The sequence below is a fragment of the Lactuca saligna genome, chromosome 4, assembly GCF_052625555.1.
Source record: "Lactuca saligna cultivar CGN05327 chromosome 4, ASM5262555v1, whole genome shotgun sequence".
NCBI lineage: Eukaryota > Viridiplantae > Streptophyta > Magnoliopsida > Asterales > Asteraceae > Lactuca > Lactuca saligna.
The window spans coordinates 283,066,415-283,075,002 of record NC_136420.1 but is presented as its reverse complement, the minus strand read 5'-3'; positions in this window follow the sequence as shown (position 1 = coordinate 283,075,002).

Genomic DNA, 8,588 nt, shown 5'->3' with positions numbered 1-8,588 from the left:
ACTGGGTCTGTAGAAGAGGTAACCAAAGGATTTCAATTGGTAGTCGATGAAAATACACCTCTCACTTCGAGGTTCGAGCTTATCGTGAGTCTCGCGCCTCACGAAAGCCTCGCAACCCCAAATCTTGATGTGATCTAAATTGGGAACTTTTCCAGTCCACATATCGTGAGGTGTTTTGGCAACCTTCTTTGTAGGGACTAGATTAAGGATATGTGTGCCTATCTCTAAGGCATACCCCCAAAATGAGATTGGTAGCGAAGCTCGACTCATCGTGGAACGAACCATGTCCAACAAGGTTCGATTACGCCTCTTAGCCACACCATTAGGTTGTGGTGTTCTGGGAGGTGTCAGTTGTGAGACAATCCTACATTCCTTAAGATAATCAAGGATCTCTATACTAAGATAGTCAACACCTCGATTGGATCGAAGCATCTTAATGTTCCTGCCCAGCTGATTCTCCACTTCTTGTTTAAAATCCTTGAACTTTTCAAAGGTTTTTGACTTATGCTTGATTAAATAGACATATTCATATCTACTATAATCATCAGTAAAAGCCACATAGAAGCGGTTAGCATCCCTTGTGGCGGTTGTGAAGGGTCCACACACATCCGTGTGTACTAGATCCAACAAAACTTCACCCCTAGGACAAGAACCAGTGAAGGGTGATTTTGTCATTTTTCCAAGTAGACAAGATTCACAACTATCAACCGACATTAAGTCAAATGAATCCAAGACTCCATCCTTTTGGAGTTGGCCTATACGTTTATTGCTTGCATGTCCAAGATGACAATGTCATAGTGATGCTTTATCCAAGTTAGTGGAAGAATCAATACACAAAACATTATTTCCTAGGTTATCTACAACCGCCACAGATTCATACACACCAACACAAGGTAATGCCTTAAAATAAAGAAAATTATTAACGAAATTAATACCACCACATTCATTATCAAAAGAAAAGGTAAACCCTTGTTTATAAAACATAAAAGGAAATAATATTTCTCGCCATTTCAGACGAGTAACAACATTTATTCAAATCTAATGTTAACCCACTACTTAGCAACAAATTATAAACTCCAATCTTGGTGACAGGTGAAGCTTTCTTATTCCCCATAATTAAGTTTATCTTCCCATGCTCCACATTCTCACTTCATCTTAGTACCTGCACATCAGAACATAAGTGAATACCACAAACTGTATCAAGGACCCAGGAGTTATAATAGGGTGAGTTATTAGACAATATAGTGTAAATACCTGCATGGTTGAGCTTCACTTTCCCATCCTTAACATCTTGTAGATACTTTGTGCAGTTTCGCTTCCAGTGCAACTTTTCGTGGCCATAGAAGCATTCAGCCTCTTTAGGGTTGGCAGAAGGAGTGACAGAACCTTTCTTGGTTCCAATTGAAGAGGAGCCATCAAGGGAATTTCCCTTGGTACCCTTCGAGGGGTTCTTCCTCTTCTTCCCTTTGCCTTGCCCGATAAGATTAGGGTCGTGGTAGGAGTAGGAGTGGTAACAACCGACTTACCCTTGAGACCACTTTCGGTGGTCTTTAGGAGTAATTGAAGTTTGCTGAGTGTAACTTCCTTCTTGTTCATGTGGTATGTGATTCGGAATTGATCAAAACAAGGAGGTAAGGAGTGCAAAATGATATAAATTGCCAACTCATCGGGGAATTTCACATTTACCTTCAGCAACCGGTCCACATACCTTTGCATTTTTTGCAAGTGATCGGTGATGGGTTCACCATCCTTCATTTGGGTTGTTATCATGGAGTAGATCATGGCATACCTCTCTTAGCGAGCACTTTGATGGTAGTGGTCCATCAAATCTTGGTGCATATCAAAAGGGTAATAGTCCTCATAGGACTTTTATAGCTTGGCTATCATCGTGGCCATGATGATACATGCCACTTTAGTGACATCTCTCTCATGAGTCTGGAATTCAGCGATCTCCTCAGGAGTAGCAAACGACTCACCAAGTTCCTTAAGCTCCTTGTAGAGGAAATATTCCTTGTCCTCGTAATGAGTGATCATCCTGATGTTTCGGATCCAATCCATAAAGTTGGAACCATCGAAGATGACTCTCCCATAAAGGTTCATGAGAGAGAAGGAGTCGGTAGGGTTTGAGCCAGAAGCAGAATTGTTGGAAGACATCTAAAAAAGAAGAAAGACAAGTTTAGATTAGATATAAAGACAGTCCTTAATAAAATACCCAAATTTAATATTAAGGCTAGGACCCAACACAATATTTTATAACTTAGAAGAGGGATGTCGTAATCCAAGCTATAAAATATTTGAAGGTAGGTGAATGACAATTCACTAATTTCCACCATGGAAAAACAAAATAGATTATTAGGTTTTAGTTGGTTTTGAAACTCCTAGATTCTTTGAGATTCATTGAACTTTTCAGTGGCATGTTTCAATCTCGAGTGTGCCCTTCAAGTTTTGTGAGTGGGACGCCGATGATCACAAAACAAGGTGTGAAGTAACCATACAAATTACTTGGTACTCTTAATGTTTATCACTCAATCGATGTGTCGGTTAACCACAGACGCTCCACCGACCTATGATAAACCCTAAGCCACCCTTTTGCTACCATGTTTAGTCTAAGTTAGTGTGTCGATTAACCACACACGCTCCACTAATGACTTAAGCAAAGTGAAAAGTGTAATTTCATGGGTTAGCACCTTATTCACATTTTACTAAAGTAACTAAGATTAGGAATTTATAAAAACATTTAGTTACTTTACAATCATCATACTTTTAATGAGGATTAAATTCATTGTCCTACCCATTCAGCTAACGACCCTCCACCAGTCAAGGAAGCGATGGGTGAGAGTGGACAGTCATTAAACTGTCATTTTATAGGCAACAACCTTATAACCCCCTTATAGACCGGCTTCGTGAATGAGGCCTACTAACGGTAAAACGACTTGTTCTTATACATATACATATATATATATATATATATATATAATTTATAATATTATAAAGTATAAGGGTTGAATTATAACTATTAATATTCTAGGGGTTGAAACTAAAGTTTTTTAAAGTGACTTTACATGTTCCAAAACTAGAGGGCAAGTTTTTGTAACTTTCAAAACTTTTAATCTTTCATAACTTATGAGTTAATGGTTTATTAAAATGAGAACTTTTCATTTTATGTAACCTATATGTTTCATAATGGACTTTAAAAGAGTGACTTTTGGTAATCCATAACTTGAGGACATATTATGGATTCCATTAAAACACATAAAGATCAAGAATTAAGCTAACAAGCAAGTTACAAATAATTCATATGATCTTCTAAACTCATAAGCTCATGAACATTCATATCAACAATTTCAATAATCATAAATAAACCATACAAAACTTGAAATTTTGATATTAGCTATTGAAAATGGATTAATATAACCATTACACCAGCTAAAACAAGTTTTATAAGACCAAAGCAATTTAGGGTAATGTTTCTAGTCCATTTGCAGCAGCAAAACTCGAAAATCTGCAATCAGGGGCTTCTACTCGTCGAGTGCAAGAACCTACTCGACGAGTAGGATGATTTTACACATGGACTCGGCGAGTTCACTCAGTAGATTGCACATTTTTGAGTTTTCCCAACAAGTTTGCATCAAGTATCAAGAAAACAAGCCTAGTCTCTGATACCACTGAAGGGTTTTGAGCATTCTAACACTCCTAAGGTGTACATGCAACCCTAGAAATTTTGGATCTATGTTTTACTAAGATACATGCAAATTTGATTTTCCAAGGTTCTTAACCTAACTTGCACGACATGGGGAACAATGAATCATAATAGCTAGTAGAAGAACATACATTTTTGTTGCTTGGATTCCTTGAGAACCTTGTGAGCCTAGCACCTTAAGTGTGATGCCTCAAATGTCTCTCACAACACCACAACACTTAGAATAACTTTGAGAGAAGGTCACAATCACTCAAAATTGGCTAGCCCTTTGGTTAAAATTCGAGGAGATTGATGGTGTGTGTTCTCACTTCCCCCTTTTGAGAAAGATCTAGTTTGTATGCCTGCGATGGATTTCCGATGATTTGACCCGGTGGGTGGTCTTTCATCCAAACATGTAGACGAGGTAGATGGTGATCAGCAGTTGTGGTGGAAGGAATGTCAACAATGTCAGACGATTCTGCAGTTGGAGAAGGTAGTTCCCCCTTGACTTGTGAGCAGCTTGTAAAAGTGTCTTGGACTTAGACTGTAGGATTAAGAATAACAATTGAATGAGGTACCCCTGGATTTTGGATGGGAGTCCCTCTCAAACCAAAGATGGTTCCCCCTGGATTAAAAAGTGAGTGATAACCCTCATATTAGTTCTTGTGCCTATACTTTCTTCTTCATCGGAGTCTGAGGAAGCATTTGATGGAGTTGAGACTCTGCGGGTGGATATCGGAGCTGGACCTTCAAGCAATGGAACCTTAGTTGTTGTCGTTTGAACCGGAATCGTGCTTTCCCCCTCAAACAGCGAGGTGGAAGTTCCGTGCGACAAATCTTCGAACATTGATGGCCTAGATACTTTTATGTGTTGTTGTTGTGTAACACCCAAATTTTCAAATAATTTTTTTCACATTTAAAAACACACTTTCATTCGTAATTGTTATAAAAATATCATTGCATCACATAACAATCCATAACATCACATCCCAAGATCATAATATGTAAAAAAAAACTCCTCGTGTGTGTACTGATCAAGCCGGCGCCTTCCCGCGATCCTCACTGGTACCTGAAATGCATAACACAACACTGTAAGCATAAATGTTTAGTGAGTTCCCCAAAATACAACATATAACACATAATAGCCACTCGAGGCTATAACTCTGTGGGCCCTCAGTGTCCTAACTCAGTGGACCCTCTGGTCCTAACTCCGTGGACCTTCCGGTCCTAACTCTGTAAATACATAGCATAAATCACATAGAAATCTCATCATGAAAAAACATACAATTACTCTGTCACATAACTCTAATTACCACTCTGGTAAAGTATAGTGAGAAGACTCACCTCGGGTAACTCGGTAATCACATAGAAATCTCATCATGAAAAAACATACAATTACTCTGTCACATAACTCTAATTACCACTCTGGTAAAGTATAGTGAGAAGACTCACCTCGGGTAACTTGGTAATCTCGAACTGTGTAAAAATCTAGTCTAGCCTCGGCCTAATCATATGACATAAACACTCTTAATCAATACATCTCTCAAGGCTAGACTATTCCCTCTCTTAGTATTCTCAGAAGGGTAAAAGACCATTTTACCCCTATCGTGGCTCAAAGACCCTAAAGTTGACCAAACCCTAAAAGTCAACAAAAGTCAACTCTACGGGTTACGTTGCGCGTACCAAACATGTACTTTGGGCGTACCCGGTGTCCTCATAGAAACGGGGTTCGCGACCCCTTACGCTGCGTGTACTGGAGTTACGTCCCGCTTAACTCCCAGTTTCAGACTCTTAAGCTCTTGAGGTCTTAAACAGTTAAAACACACATCTAACTTCTAGATCTGACCATTTCTAAGCCTCTTAATCCATAAAGTTGGTGACTTTAAGCCTTTGCATGGCTGGACAAGTCACTAACACCCATAACATTCCATTATCAACCCTAGAAAGCTCATAACTCAAGCATGACCCCATAACAACGACCAAGTTGGGATTTTTATGGATCTATAACATAAATATCACTGAAACGGGATAGATCTATGTCCATGGAGTCCATTACACTCATAAAGTCTCCACCTTTGGGACTTTTAACCCTAGAAATGGTCCATGCAACATCAAACCGTATAAAGAGGAAATTTTTGAACTTTATACCTCTATATGAAGCTCCTTCCTCTGAAGATCTCAGATCCAAACTTGCACTTCAAGCCCTAGCCTCTACAAGCTCCTCTCCTTCTTCTCCACTAACACACCAAGGCACTTTTAACTCCAAAACACTCACACTCAAGCTAAGGAAGATGGAAGGCTCTCTTAGGGTTTCAATCTCTGATATGGAGGCTAAGAAATGGGCCTTAGCATCCCTTATATAGTGCACAAGCCAAATATTAGGGTTTGCATATGGGCCTGCTATGCCCAGCGTACCCAGGCGAGTCCGCGTCCAACTTAAGCGCGTGAGTACGCGCAGCGTACTCCTTAGTACACCCAACGTACTCATTTGATACAAGAACTCACTAAAGGGACTAATCTTGACAACTTGACAAAAAGGAAGGGTTAAATATCTTTACCTAAATTTCGGGATGTTACATGTTGAGCTTCCGGAGATGCAAGAATTTCAGAAAGTTGAGCAGTCTCTACGGGGTCAAATAGGTCGTCATAGTTAACTTCAACTATGTTAAGAAGACCCAAAGAGGTTGGTGTATCACTTTCTAGGATAGCTTTTGTTTAACTCGATGGAGCAATGTTGCAGACGTAATAGTCATCAAATCGAACATCGAAGCATTCGACTATTAGTCGTGTGCGTCTGATGAGAACCCTATAGGCCACCTTGTTTTTTGAGTAGCCAAGAAAAATGCCTTCATTTGACTTTGGTGCAAATTTGTTAAGGTGATCCTTGTTGTTGATCAAAAAACATCTACAACCAAATATGTGAAAGAATCGGACATTCGGTTTTTGATTGTTGAGGCCCTCGTAAGGAGTTTTGTTGAGACGCTTGCAGACAATGCTTCGGCTTTGAACAAAGCATGTTGTCATTACTACTTCGGCCCAAAAGTTTATAGGAAGGTTTGAAATTTTTAACATGGATTTGGCTGCTTCGACCAGAGTACAATTTCTTTCCTCTACAACTCCATTTTGCTGCGGTGTGTAGGGAGCAGAGAAGTTGTGACTGATACCTTTGGAAACCAAGAAACTATGCAAGAGATGATTAGTGAACTCGGTTCCATTATCACTTCGGATTCTGCATACTTGTAGCTTGATTTGGAGTTCAATTTCCTTTATGAAGTTTATCAAGACATGCGGAGTTTCAGATTTGAGTCTTAGGAGGAAGACCCATGTGAAGTGAGTAAAGTCATCAAATATAACCAATATGTGCTTCTAGTGATGGAGATTGGCTATGGTAGATGGACCACAAAGATTAATATGCAGCACCTCTAGGGGTTCAGAAATCGATGAATCAATAACTAGTGGACGACTTCCCTTTGATTTTTTTCCCACACTCACAGGCAGAGCAGAGTGTATCATTTTGTTACTTCATAATTGGAAGACCTCAGACGAGTTCTTCTATGACAAGGTTGTTGATATACCAGAAGTTTAGATGAGCTAGCTTGCGATGCCACAACCAGCTAACTTCAAATACTGCTTTTGATAGAAAACATAATTGTGGTTCCCCAATGATCAAATAGACATCCAAAGGATACATGGTCCCTTCATACTTGGATTTGATCAAACAGTTGCTTCTATCGCTTGTCATGATGTAGCCGTATTCATTATCAAACTCAACCCGATGACTTGCTTTGCATAGTTAGCCTACACTGATGAGATTATGCTTAAGACCTTCTATGTAAGTAACCTTTTGTATTGAGAAGTTCCTTGTTGTTAATACACCATAACCTTGGATGATAGCATTTACATTGTTACCAAAAGTGACATTTCCTCCATTACATATAGGCCTGAAATCCTGAAGGTACTCTAACCTTCCAGTCATGTGCAAGGAGAAGGAACTATCGATCAACCACTCTTCTTCTTGTTCCTCCTTGCACAATGCCTACAAAAATTAATGGGTTAGTTTGGGTACCCAAAGGAGTTTGGAGCCCGATGACAAACCATAACTTTTCTGACAAGATGCATGAATACGAGGTTCAGGGATAGGTTTCGTGTCAATCTTGAGACTTAGACATGGATGTTTGTGAACATTTGGAGTGTTTCGAGATTTTTGAAAATTACAAGATTTTGGAGGATTATGAGGTTTTGGAGGATTACGAGGTTGGACTTGATATGGCCTTTTCTGATGATAAAATTTAAAGTTAAGATTTTTCTCATTTAGCTAGACGCCGTACCTGGTCGGCGGTCCAGAGGGTGTGGTGTGAGGCTTGTGACCAGTCCGAGAGTGAGACTTGACTGAGTTTCCCTTGGGATTTGAAAAAGTTTGGGCATTTGATTTTTTCCAAGGTTTTGTCGGTTTGATGAACTGACATGGCTTAAAAGGTGTAGGAATCGGCATAATTCCTTTCCATTTTGGATCGTCCAAGGAATAGTTTTGAAAATGATATCTTTGAAAAGAATTAACTTTCTTTTGAGATTTGTTAGAAGAGTTATAGAATTTTTTTACTGTAAAGTCCCTTTTGTCTGAAATCTTGACTGTAGTGCCTTTTAAAAATCGATATGAGGAAACAGATTTTTCAAAACCTTTTTGTTTAGAAACTTTGGTTTGTTTGAGGGTTTTGTTTTTGAAATCATTTTCCCGCTTTTTACCGCGGAATCTAAGTTCCTCTTTAAAAGCCATTTTTGCTTGAGTTTTTGGAGAACGATAGTCATAAGCGTTCAATTGTGGTTTCTTGGAAAGTTTTGATTGTTTCTGAAAACATGGACTTGAGTCATCTGAACTGAAGACTCAGGACTCTGAGAGCATTGACCATAT